The sequence below is a fragment of the Vipera berus genome (genome assembly GCF_964194415.1).
Source record: "Vipera berus genome assembly, chromosome: 8".
Taxonomy (NCBI): Eukaryota; Metazoa; Chordata; class Lepidosauria; order Squamata; family Viperidae; genus Vipera; species Vipera berus.
Genome location: NC_138211.1, coordinates 9,213,140 through 9,226,756, shown reverse-complemented (window position 1 = coordinate 9,226,756; position 13,617 = coordinate 9,213,140). Strand labels below are relative to the sequence as shown.

At 40.5% G+C, this 13,617-nt stretch overlaps 1 long non-coding RNA gene across 1 annotated transcript; it reads right to left on the bottom strand.

The window, feature by feature from the left end:
• Window positions 1–10,459: 10,459 nt before the first annotated feature.
• LOC308671546 lies at window positions 10,460–13,443 on the bottom strand. The gene is made up of 3 exons (XR_014027230.1): window positions 13,246–13,443; window positions 12,307–12,492; window positions 10,460–10,573 (listed from the first exon to the last, which is right to left on the bottom strand). It is a non-coding gene; the product is annotated as an uncharacterized lncRNA (long non-coding RNA).
• Between the last annotated feature and the right edge of the window lie 174 nt (window positions 13,444–13,617).

Here is a 13,617-nt window from a genome sequence, read left to right as displayed (position 1 = left end):
CTGTAGTTTTTAGGAAAAATATATTTTCTATAGCTTTGCTATTAATGATTTTGTGTGTTTGTGTCTGTGTGTGCCCAAAAAAAGATTTCAATTTCTTTCTTACCAAGGCTTTGGCATTCTTTTATGCATTCGCTTAAAGTTAAGAAGTTATTAGCATTCCCTCCACATCCACTATAAGTGAACATCATACATTTTGCTTGTGTTGGGTTGAAAAAATAGCGAGCAGAAGGAGACCTACACCATCCTATTGTAGGGGTATATGTACATTTCCGGGGATATACACCTGAAAGTGAAAAGAAAATAAGACAGTCTCTTTTAAGGAAACCTAGAGGTTCATCACATAAAAATAACTCTTTTGACTTCAGAGTCCACGGCAACATGAATATTTGAGCATCTAACTGGAAAAGTAGATCCTGAGTAATCTGCTGCCAACCTTAGAAAAACTGAAAATACTTTGCCCTAACATAGTGGGAACACACAAATTTGAGTCATTGCCAGTTACCATTAGAAGCCCTACAAGGACTAAAGTGCAGCCTGGCAGACATTAGCTGATCTACCCTAAGAAGATGCCCAACACTTCCAGACTCCCATTCCTGAGATCCCAGACTTCTGGGATCGAGTGAGAAAGTCATTAGGAAGAGCTTTTGTCCCATTTACTTGAAGGTTAGGGCTGAAGAGGACTGAAGAGGAAACCCTTTCTGGAACCGCGCATTCAACAACGGCAGAAGGGGCACCTGGAAGTGGAGGGGTGATGGGGCCAGCCTCTTTCCTCTTCTTCAAAAGACTTCACATATACCTTCTCTTCAACCTGGTTGTTTATATTCCAATTCCCAAATATATTGCTCTGCATCTGTTGCTCCTTGTAGCTGTAGGTTTTAGGAAGAATATATTATTCAAAGGATAATGTATAAAGGGATATATGTAAAAGGAAATGCAACAAAATTCTACTCCGATTTTGTTTAACCTTTTTATACTGTGTCAAGATCTCCACTTCCCCGAAATTTGAAAAATACTCGTATCCCAAAATGATTGTCCCAGAACTAAGGACTGACAGAGAATACTGCAGAAAAGGGACTTTTATTCTGTTTGGTTCGGATGTTCCACTCCAGAAACTGGCTTCCTAAAGTAAATCCCATGTGTTAAAGGTCCCTCCAACATCAGGTCTGTTGTTCATGTGATCGTAGCTTGGAAGAGAAAGGGGCAGTGGCAAGCAGAATGTACATAGGTATGGAAGGAAAAGAAAGTTCTTGCTACCTACCTATAGAAGAGGCATCCCGAAAACAGAAAATGAGCAGTCCAAAAGTGAGGAGCACGCAGTTTGAACGAATCATGGTGATGAAAACAAGTATCCAATGCTGAGTTGAGTCATTTTATAGCTTATCCAAGAGTGAAGTACACCTGGGCATTCATGTGGTTGGAACACCAAGGTCCAGTTCCCCAATATCTGATTAATGCTCAAATCCAAAAATGGTTACTTCAAGGACCGACTGGGAATATTACTGAACAGGGAGTGTTATTAGGAGTCAATAAAGCTCTTCCGAACGAGGGACTTAATTTATAAAAGTTTATTGACTTCTAAAATCAATCCCTCGTTCATGTAGTTAGAACAAAGAGGTCATACGTAGTGATCCTGAGTACAGTTGCACCTGTCATCCATGAACAGGTCTACACAGAGCATGAAAAATGAGTAAGCAATTGTTCCTTAATTAAAGTGAAAGCATGAGGGAAGAAATAAAAAGGAAAGAGGTACAATTACTTAGCACCACCTCCCCTCACTCACTATCTTTCTGTCCTTACAAACCACCTTTATTTTTACAAGCTCCATACTCAGCTATGTATTTACACAATGAAATTTCTCTTCTTTTTCTTTCCATAGTCTTGTCTGATCCAACCATAACTCCATGCCGCCTCTTGAACAATTTGCTTTTTCTTCATTTACTACTTTTGCAATTTCATTCCCATTTATTTCCACTACCTAACTGTATCACTTTAATTCACTTTTGTATTCAATTCACAACACAAGTCTTGACCTTATCCCTTGTTGTTCTACCATACAAATAGTTTGCACAGCCCTTTTCCCTGTGTTTAGCTTCCTGGGTTTTCCTTGCAGGCTTCCTAGCTTTCAGTTCCCTAGAACAAAGTAGACAAAAGCACATTCTTATTACAGTCATTTTTTTCTTTCTTCAATGACATATAAAAGGTAAAAGTTCCCCCGCACACGGGTGCTAGTCTTTTCCAACTCTAGGGGCCGGTGCTCATCTCCGTTTCAAAGCTGAAGAGCCAGCACTTCTCCGAGGACATCTCCATGGTCCGTGGCCAGCATGACGCGGTGGCTCAGTGGGTTAGGTTGCTGAGCTTGTCGATCAGAAGGTCAGCAATTTGGTGGGTCAAATCCCGAGTGCCGCGTAGCAGAGTGAGCACCTGTTACTCGTCCCAGCTTCTGCCAACCTAGCTGTTCGAAAGCACGTAAAAATGCAAGTAGAAAAATAGGGACTACTACGGTGGGAAGGTAACAGCACTCCGTGCGCCTTTGGCGTCAATGACATATAGGCAAGCACAAACCTTTATCCAGCTTTCTACCAGCATTTAAATATGTTCAAATTTTAAAGTGTTATCCCATTTTTACTACACATTTTTTCAAAGTTTTATGGCCAGCTCTACCTCTGATAGACCAACAATAAGCATTCCTTAAAACCCGGATGAACTGCTGCCTGAGTTGCTGAAGGATGACGAAATTGTGCTGCCCAGAAATTAGTGCTTGTGGTGCTGGTGCTGCTATTGCTATCTGAAGACGAGGAGTTTGAGCAAGGGTGCACCACTGGGACGGAAGAGCAGAGCAGAGCAAGAACATTCTGCCAGGCTCCTTGCAAAAAAGAAGAGCATGGCAACAGCCGATTGCTTACCCAGACTCCGTGTGCCTTTCCTTCCGATCTGAAACCTTGTGACTCTGGCCTGACGTAAGCCTCCCCCTCCCCCACCCGCCCCAAGTAAACCAGAGAGGAGAAATGGTGAGCTTATTCCACTTTATTGTAAGGCTGCGTTAAGAGAATCTCGCAAGTCTGAAAGTACGAATCTCCCACTGTTGCATTTTAACCACCTGATACGTTAGAGTGAACCTCTTCTAATTTTCTTTTTCTGCTTGTTATTTAGTTATGGGCTGCCCCTGGCATTTATCTGATCCTTAGTTAGGTAGCCATTTTTTCTCTCATTTTCCAAGATCATTCCGATGTGCCATTACATCACTTTCACTCCCCTTCTCCAAATTCCCAAGGGAAACAGGTTGAGGGCTATGAGAAGGAAATTTTATTATTTTTATTTGTTTGTTTGTTTAATTTCTATAGCAGTCCATATCAACTAATTGACTCTAGGCTGCAAATTCTTCTAAAGTGTATGTGTGTTGTTCCACTTCCCCCTCCTCCAATTCTCAGGATAATTAGTAGTGTCCCTAAATTATCTCCTCCCATTTATGTGACAGCTGCCCCTCCCTCTGGAATCTGTGGTTCACACTCACATCTTGGTGCTTGGTGTGGAAGGAACAGATGCCATTTCCTCTTACTTAGGCTTTTGCTCTTCCCGAGGCTTCCTGCACCCCATAGATGAACTCTTCGTGCTCATCTTGATTATCACCTAACTCCTGCAAGACCAGTACTAGCCAAGGAATGGTGTGTTCATTCATATATTGATTATGAAAACATTATACCAATTATGGAGCACGCACATCTATTCCTGACTCCCAAAGCATTTCCTGTCCCAAATTCATTGAAAAGATCTGCAAGGCCGTCCTTACAGATCCATTCCCTCTATTTTTATGTCTTTTATGTATTTATCCTACCGTTTTCCATTTCTGCATGTAATGTTATTCCTTTGAATATTTCAGTTTTTAAGTTCTTTTATGTTTGGTTTTTGATTTGAACAAACATCTTTATTTCGGTTAGAAATTTAAAAAAATGGGAGTGCAGTGGATCTGCAAGTTAAACATTACCTGCTCCTCCCATTATAGTGATGTCAGGTGGAAGGAAGAAAGGGATTTGTCCATATATTTGGTTTAGCATTTTTCTTTCATAAATACCAGCTTCCCAAATTTTGAGTTATACCCTCATCTCTAACATGTCCCTCCTCATCTAACTAAATGTCTTCCATGAAAATGTAGCAATCCTCCAAGCAATGTTCATGCTGTCCCTTATGCTAATCCCAAAAGTAAGATGTGATTGGGAGTAATTCATCTCTGGTCATCCATTCCAGGCAACTGTTTTTTAAAGTCAATCTAACATATGGAAAGGGGACTTTCCACCATCTAGTCTATTTAATATCATCATTCATTGGTATGGAGGGAGATCAGATTGTGGATATACACAACTCCGTGTTTGGTTGGAAAAGATATCTAAGTTTTGGTTAGAAGCAACCTAAAACAAAGTGAGCAAGTCGGAATGAACATGCAGTAAAATACATCCTGGTGTTGAAAACAACAGGTGCTTGCTCAGTCAAGCCACTTTTTATATGCACTATTGCAGGGATCCCCAACCATTGAGAACCGGGCTGCACAAGAAATGGGCGAGCGAACAAAACTCCACTCCCGCTGCTTGTACAAAACCATCCCTTCTCCCCCACAACCACAGCTGCCGCTAACCCTACTGACCCTGAGAGCTGGAAAGATTGGGGATTGCTGCATTGTAAGAAATGCAGCTGGACATTGGTATGGTTTGAACAATGAGTAACTATGTAGGGACCATGAGTACAGTTCTGGTGTAACTACGTATCCTCATACTGGTTAAGTGGTGCTGAAGAAAACATAGCTTAGTGTAGCAATCTTGCATTTAATAAAGACGTGGAAAGAAAAGGAAATACCTTACATGTTTTGTAAACTTAGATACACATCAATCCTTCTCACTACCCTTCAATCATCCGGTGGAGTTCCTGACACATCTCAAAAGGGTTGGCTGTGTGGAAGGAAGGCCAAGCAAATATTCCTGCCAGATCAGATGCTCGGTATTCTGTATTACCATAAGATGTATTTGAATATTCTCTCTATCTGATATATTCACTGAATATTCTCTATTGGGGTGTCCTGTTTGGAATCTTGTCAACGGTGTGATAGAATAAAAGGAGTAGTGCAAATAGTATTTCAGAAAATGCATATTAGCATGACAAAGTATTTGTATTTTATTTAAGAGAATGCTTAGAATTCAAAGCATGGAAAGTGATTCAGTGGAAAATTCCATGGAAGTTTGGATTCCTTCCTCAGCTGCTGAATCTCAAAGGATTCTATCAATCCAATCAAGAATTGTAATCAGTGTTACCCTGGAAAGGAGACAGTGAAAATCAAGTTGTCACATTTTTCAATCGTGTGTGTAATCGGTATGTGATTCCCGTTGTCCATTTGAATGTGGAAATGCACACATAACGATTTACAGGGAAAAGCATAAAAACAAAAGGCTACCGTAATTTTAGGGCACTTATTTATGAAATATCTTTTGGTCTTTTTAACTTTGTAAATGATTACTGATTGAACCTAATGATTAGCTCCAGTTTTCCCCAATAGTTCAGGCCTAGATTGCAAAATTTCCCTACCAGTAGGTTGGCATGCATGTAGGCATTCCTCAAAGGTTAAGAAGTTGTTTTCATTCCCTCCACATCCACTATAAAGAAACGCCAGACACGTCCCAGCTGCTGGGCTGAAAAAATAGCGACCAGCAAAAGAGAAGCACGGTCCTATTATTATATCAAGTGTACATTTTTCAGGAACTGAAAGTGAAAAGAAGAAAATAATACAGACTGTCCCTCTTAAGGAAACCCAGAAGATCATTGCATGAATATATATTGTGTTCTGACTCCAGGGTGCAGGGCAGTGTGAATATTTGAGCATCTACTGGAAAGGTAGATCCTGAGCAATCTGCTCCAACCTTCAGAAAACGTGAAAACAAGTTGCCAGCCCTAACATAGTGAGAAAACACAAATTTGAGTCATTGGCAGTGGCCATTAGAAGTCCTCAAAGAACTGAATGGCAGCCTGGCAGACACAAACTGCTGTGCCCTTACGAAGAGGCACCAAACTCCCATTCCTGAGATCCCAGATTTCTGGGATGGACTGAGAGAGTCATCAGGAAGAGCTTTTCCCATTTGCTTGAAGTTTAGGGCTTGTATTCCACCAGAAAGACAGAGCAAACACGTCTGGAACTGGGAATTCAAGACTGGGAATAGAGGCACATGAAAGTGGAGGGATGAGTGGGCCATTCTCTTTCCTCCACTTCCAAAGAGTTTGAATGTACCTTCTCTTCAACCAGGTCTAAGTATTTGGGGCGTCTGCTTAGGGTTGCAATATTCATATATTGTTTATTTTCCAGTTCCCAAATACATTGTTCTGAATCTTTTGCTTCTTGTTGATCTACAAAAAACAGTAGCTGTAGTTTTTAGGAAAAATATATTTGCTATAGCTTTGCTATTAATGATTTTGAGTGTGTGTGTGTGTGTGTGTGTGTGTGTGTGTGCCAAAAAAAAGGATTTCAATTTCTTTCTTACCAAGGCTTTTGCATTCTTTTTGGCATTCGCTCAAAGTTAAGAAATTATTAGCATTCCCTCCACATCCACTATAACTGAACATCATACATGCCCCTTGTACTGGGTTGAAAAAATAGCGAGCAGAAGGAGACATACACAATCCTATGGTAGGGATATATGTACATTTCCGGGGATATGCATCTGAAAGTGAAAAGAAAAAATAAGACAGTCTCTTTAAGGAAACCCAGAAGTTCATCGCATGAAAATAAACTGTTCTGACTCCAGAGTCCATGGCAACATGAATATTTGAGCATCTAACTGGAAAAATAGATTCTGAGTAATCTGCTGCCAACCTTAGAAAAAGTGAAAATACTTTGCCCTAACATAGTGCGAACACACAGATTTGAGTCATTGCCAATGGCCATTAGAAGCCCTACAAGGACTAAAGTGCAGCCTGGCAGACATTAGCTGATCTACCCTAAGAAGATGCCCAGCACTTCCAGACTCCCATTCCTGAGATCCCAGACTTCTGGGATCGAGTGAGAAAGTCATTAGGAAGAGCTTTTGTCCCATTTGCTTGAAGGTTAGGGCTTGGGTTCCAGCAGACAGAAATAGAAACCCCTTCTGCAGCTGGGCATTCAACACGGGCAGAAGGGGCACCTGGAAGTGGCGGAGTGATGGGGCCAGCCTCTTTCCTCCTCTTCCAAAGACTTCACATATACTTCCTCTTCAACCTGGTTTAAGTATTTGTGGCGGGTGCTTAGGGTTGGAAAATGCACATGTTGTTTATATTCCAGTTCACAAATACATTGCTCTGCATCTGTTGCTCCTTGTTGATGTACAACAAACAGTAGCTGTAGGTTTTAGGAAGAATATTCATAGGATAATATGTAAATGGATATATCTAAATGGAAATGCAACTAAATTCTACTCCAATTTTGTTTAACCTTTTTATACTGTGTCAAAATCTCCACTTCCCCCAAATTTGAAAAATACTCGTATCCCAAAATGATTGTCCCAGAACTAAGGACTGACAGAGAATGCTGCAGAAAAGGGACTTTTATTCTGTTTGGTTCGGATGTTCCACTCCAGAAACTGGCTTCCTAAAGTAAATCCCATGTGTTAAAGGTCCCTCCAACATCAGGTCTGTTGTTCATGTGATCGTAGCTTGGAAGAGAAAGGGGCAGTGGCAAGCAGAATGCACATAGGTATGGAAGGAAAAGAAAGTTCTTGCTACCTACCTATAGAAGAGGCATCCCGAAAGCAGAAAATGAGCAGTCCAAAAGTGAGGAGCATGCAGTTTGAACGAATCATGGTGATGAAAACAAGTATCCAATGCTGAGTTGAGTCATTTTATAGCTTATCCAAGAGTGAAGTACACCTGGGCATTCATGTGGTTGGAACACCAAGGTCCAGTTCCCCAATATCTGATTAATGCTCAAATCCAAAAATGGTTACTTCAAGGACCGACTGGGAATACTAGTGAACAGGGAGTGTTATTAGGAGTCAATAAAGCTCTTCCGAACGAGGGACTTAATTTATAAAAGTTTATTGACTTCTAAAGTCAATCCCTCGTTCGTGTAGTTAGAACAAAGTGGTCATACGTAGTGATCCTGAGTACAGTTGCACCTGTCATCCATGAACAGGTCTACACAGAGCATGAAAAATGAGTAAGCAATTGTTCCATAATTAAAGTGAATGTATGAGTGAAGAAATAAAAAGGAAAGAGGTACAATTACTTAGCACCACCTCCCCTCACTCACTATCTTTCTGTCCTTACAAACCACCTTTATTTTTACAAGCTCCATACTCAGCTATGTATTTACACAATGAAATTTCTCTTCTTTTTCTTTCCGTAGTCTTATCTAATCCAACCACGACTCTTAACTCGATGCCGCCTCATGAACAATTTGCTTTTCCTTCATTTACCTCTTTTGCAATTTCATTCCCATTTATTTCCACTAGCTATCTGTATCACTTTAATTCACTTTTGTATTCATTTCACAACACAAAGTCTTGACCTTATGCCTTGTTGTTCTACCATACAAATAGTTTATGCAGCCCTTTTCCCTGGGTTTAGCTTCCTGGGTTTTCCTTGCAGGCTTCCCAGCTTTCAGTTCCCTAGAACAAAGTAGACAAAAGCACATTCATATTATAGTCATTTTTTTCTTTCTTCAATGACATATAGGCGAGCACAAACATTTATCCAACTGTCTAACAGCATTTAAATATGTTCAAACTTAAAAGTGTTATGCCATTTTTACTACACATTTTTTCAAAGTTTTATGGCCAGCTCTACCTCTGATAGACCAACAATAAGCATTCCTTAAAACCCGGATGAACTGCTGCCTGAGTTGCTGAAGGATGACGAAATTGTGCTGCCCAGAAATTAGTGCTTGTGGTGCTGGTGCTGCTATTGCTATCTGAAGACGAGGAGTTTGAGCAAGGGTGCACCACTGGGACGGAAGAGCAGAGCAGAGCAAGAACATTCTGCCAGGCTCCTTGCAAAAAAGGAACCTCATTCCTCCAAATAAGCAGCACTGGGGCTGCTTCTGTTTAAGAAGAGCATGGCAACAGCCGATTGCTTACCCAGACTCCGTGTGCCTTTCCTTCCGATCTGAAACCTTGTGACTTTGACTCTGGCCTGACGTAAGCCTCCCCCTCCCCCACCCGCCCCAAGTAAACCAGAGAGGAGAAATGGTGAGCTTATTCCACTTTATTGTAAGGCTGCGTTAAGAGAATCTCGCAAGTCTGAAAGTACGAATCTCCCACTGTCGCATTTTAACCACCTGATACGTTAGAGTGAACCTCTTCTAATTTTCTTTTTCTGCTTGTTATTTAGTTATGGGCTGCCCCTGGCATTTATCTGATCCTTAGCTAGGTAGCCATTTTTTCTCTCATTTTCCAAGATCATTCCGATGTGCCATTACATCACTTTCACTCCCCTTCTCCAAATTCCCAAGGGAAACAAGTTGATGGCTATGAGAAGAAAATTTTATTATTTTTATTTCTTTCTTTGTTTAATTTTTATAGCAGTCCATATCAACTAATTGACTATAGGCTGCAAACTCTTCTAAAATGTATGTATGTTGTTCCACTCGACCACAACCCCCCAAAAATTCTCAATATCACTAGTAGCATCCCTAAATTATCTCCTCCCATTTATGTGACAGCTGTCCCCCTCTCAGGAATCTGTGGTTCACACTCACATCTTGGTGCTTGGTGTTGAAGGAGCAGATGTGTTTCCCCTTACCTGGGCTCTTGCACTATTGCAGGGGTCCCCAACCATTGAGAACCGGGCTGCGCAAGCAATGGGCGAGTGAACAAAACTCCACTCCCGCTGCTTGTACAAAACCATCCCTTCTCCCCCGCAACCGCAGCTGCCGCTAACCCTACTGGTTCGCAGAGCTGGAAAGATTGGGAATGTCTGCATTGTAGGAAATGCAGCTGGACATTCATATGGTTTGAACAATGGGGTAGATATGTAGGGACCATGAGTACAGTTCTGGTATAACTACGTATCCTGATACTGGTTAAACGGTGCTGAAGAAAACATAGCTTAGTCTAGCAATGTTGCATTTAATAAATTAAAGACATGTGGAAAGAAAAGGAAATACCTTACATGTTTTGTAACCTTAGATACACATCAATCGTTCTCACTACCCTTCAGTCATTGGGTGGAGTTCCTGACACATCTCAAAAGGGTTGGCTGTGTGGAAGGAAGGCCAAGCAAATATTCCTGCCAAATCAGATGCTTGGTATTCTCTATTACCATAAGATGTATTTGAATATTCTCTCTATCTGATATATTCACTGAATATTCTCTATTGGGGTGTCCTGTTTGGAATCTTGTCAATGGTGTGATAGAATAAAAGGAGTAGTGCAAATAGTATTTCAGAAAATGCATGTTAGCATGTCAAAGTATTTGTATTTTATTTAAGAGAATGCTTAGAATTCAATGCATGGAAAGTGTTTCAGTGGGAAATTCCATGGAAGTTTGGATTCCTTCCTCAGCTGCTGCATCCAGCCCCTCTCAAAGGATTCTATCAATCCAATCAAGAATTGTAGTCAGTGTTACCCTGGAAAGGAGACAGTGAAAATCAAGTGTTCAAACATAGATTTTTCAATCGTGTGCGTAATCGCTATGTGATTGCCATTGTCCATTCGAATGTGAAAATGCCCACATAACGATTTGCAGGGAAACACATAAAAACAAAAGGTTAATTTTAGGGCACGTATTTATGAAATTTATTTTGGTGTTTTTAACTTTCTAAATGATTACTAATTGAACCCAATAATTAATAGCCCCAGTTTCCCCCAATACTAGTTCAGAACCTAGATTGCAAAAATTCCCTTCCAGTAGGTTTGCATTCTTTTGGCATTCCTCCGAAGTTAAGAAGTTGTTTTCATTCCCTCCACATCCACTAAAAACAAACGTTATACACGTTCCAGTTACTGTGTCGAAAAAATAGTGAATAACAGGAGATGTGCACGGTCCAATTCTTGGGCAAAGTGTACATTTCTCAGGAAATAGAACTGAAAGTGAAAAGAAGAAGATAAGACGGACTGTCCCTTTTGAGGAAAGCCGGAAGATCATCACATGAAAATATATCCAGAGTGAATATTTGTGCATCTACTGGGAATGTAGATCCGGAGCAATCCACTCCAAACGTCAAAAAAAGTGAAAACAATTTGCCAACTCTAATATGGCGAGAACACTCAAATTGAGTCATTGCCACTTGCTATTAGAAATCCTCAAAAGAACTGCTGTGCTGCGAATAAGAGGCACGAGATCCTCATTCCTGAGATCCCAGATTTCTGGGATGAACTGAGAAGCTCATGAGAGAGGTTTCCTCCCAATTGCTTAAAGGTTACGGTTTGTATTCCAGCAGACAGAAATAGAAACCCCTTCTGGAGCTGGACATTCAACACGTGGAGGAAGGGGACCTGGAAGTGGAAGGGTGGATGGCCATTCCCTTTCCTCCTTTTCCAAAGACTTCACTTGGACCTTCTGTTCACCCAAGTTTAAGTATTTGCAGAGTCTACTTATGGTGGATTCCCAAAATTGAATTTTTATTCTCTTTCGCTAAAGGTTGGAACCAAGTAGGTCTCTATAATTGAGCTCAATAAAGGGAACAGCGGTAGCAGAGGGAATAGGATGAGTTAGGAGATTTGCCACTATACTCAAAAGATGCCAGGTCTATTACAGAGTGAAGCAGACAGGTCCTCAAAAGGTAATAACTAGAAAAGAAGCCAGGTGAACAAACATAAGATCTGTCATTCCAAACACTGCAAGACAATTCATCGGTACTTGAATGCAGAATAATAGCACCTTGCCAGAAAACATTTTCACGATGTAATGATATATAATACATTTTCCTTCATGAAGCATTGCAAGGCAGTCTGAACAAACAAAATTTCCAGGCATTGCACAAGTTAGAAGTGACTTTTCCTGTGAGGAATCTATAATTTCCTTTGATTCTTCAGTATTTTGCTTAATTCCAAAGTGATCCCCCTTGATCAATTGAGTGCAGACACATAACTGCAAGAAAAACAGTAAAAACAAGGAAGCTACCTTTATGGCATTTCTTTAGGAAATTTCTTTTTTGCATTTTTACCATTTTAAAAGATCTGATTTTGTTGATTGTGTCCACTTATAAGCTTCTCTCCCTAGTTCAGGGCCTGGATTGCAGAACTGAGATCAAGATAACTTTGGGACTCAAGAGCTTTCAGATCAACGATTGACGGACAAAACTAAAATGCCATTTGTTTTAATTGTGTGCCAGGGCAAAAATTAAAATTGCCTACTCACCAGAAGGTTGACATGTAGCTCTGCACTGAAACCAATTTAGAAAGTTGTTTCCATTTCCTTCACAACCCCCATATATGAATTCCTCACATTTCTTAGTTGCTGTGTTGAAATAAAAACGACGAAATGAAGCTTTGCACCGTCCTACTTTTGCAGGAAGATTACATATCCCTGGTCTTACAACTGAAACTGAAAAGAAGAAAATAATACAGACTGTCCCTCTTAAGGAAACCCAGAAGATCATTGCATGAATATATATTGTGTTCTGACTCCAGGGTGCAGGGCAGTGTGAATATTTGAGCATCTACTGGAAAAGTAGATCCTGAGCAATCTGCTCCAAATTTCAGAAAAAGTGAAAACAAGTTGCCAGCCCTAACATAGTGAGAAAACTCAAATTTGAGTCATTGGCAGTGGCCATTAGAAGTCCTCAAAGAACTGAATGGCAGCCTGGCAGACACAAACTGCCGTGCCCTTAAGAAGAGGCACCAAACTCCCATTCCTGAGATCCCAGATTTCTGGGATGGATTGAGAGAGTCATCAGGGAGAGCTTTGTCCCATTTGCTTGAAGGTTAGGGCTTCTATTCCAGCAGAAAGACAGAGCAAATGCGTCTAGAACTGGGAATTCAACATTGGGAATAGAGGCACATGAAAGTGGAGGGATGAGTGGGCCATTCTCTTTCCTCCACTTCCAAAGAGTTTGAATGTACCTTCTCTTCAACCAGGTCTAAGTATTTGGGGCGTCTGCTAAGGGTTGCAAAAATCATATATTGTTTATTTTCCAGTTCCCAAATAGGTTATTCTGAATCTTTTGCTTCTTGTTGATCTACAAATAACAGTAACTGTAGTTTTTAGGAAAAATTTATTTGCTATAGCTTTACTATTAATGATTTTGTGTGTTTGTGTCTGTGTGTGCCCAAAAAAAGATTTCAATTTCTTTCTTACCAAGGCTTTTGCATTCTTTTATACATTCGCTCAAAGTTAAGAAGTTATTTTCATTCCCTCCACATCCATTATAAGTGAACATCATACATTTTGCTTGTGTTGGGTTGAAAAAATAGCGAACAGAAGGAGACCTACACCATCCTGTTGCAGGGGTATATGTACATTTCCGGGGATATGCACCTGAAAGTGAAAAGAAAAAATAAGACAGTCTCTTTAAGGAAACCCAGAAGTTCATCGCATGAAAATAAACTGTTCTGACTCCAGAGTCCAGGACAAAGTGAATATTTGAGCATCTAACTGGAAAAATAGATTTTGAGTAATATGCTGCCAACCTTAGAAAAAGTGAAAATACTTTGCCCTAACATAGTGCGA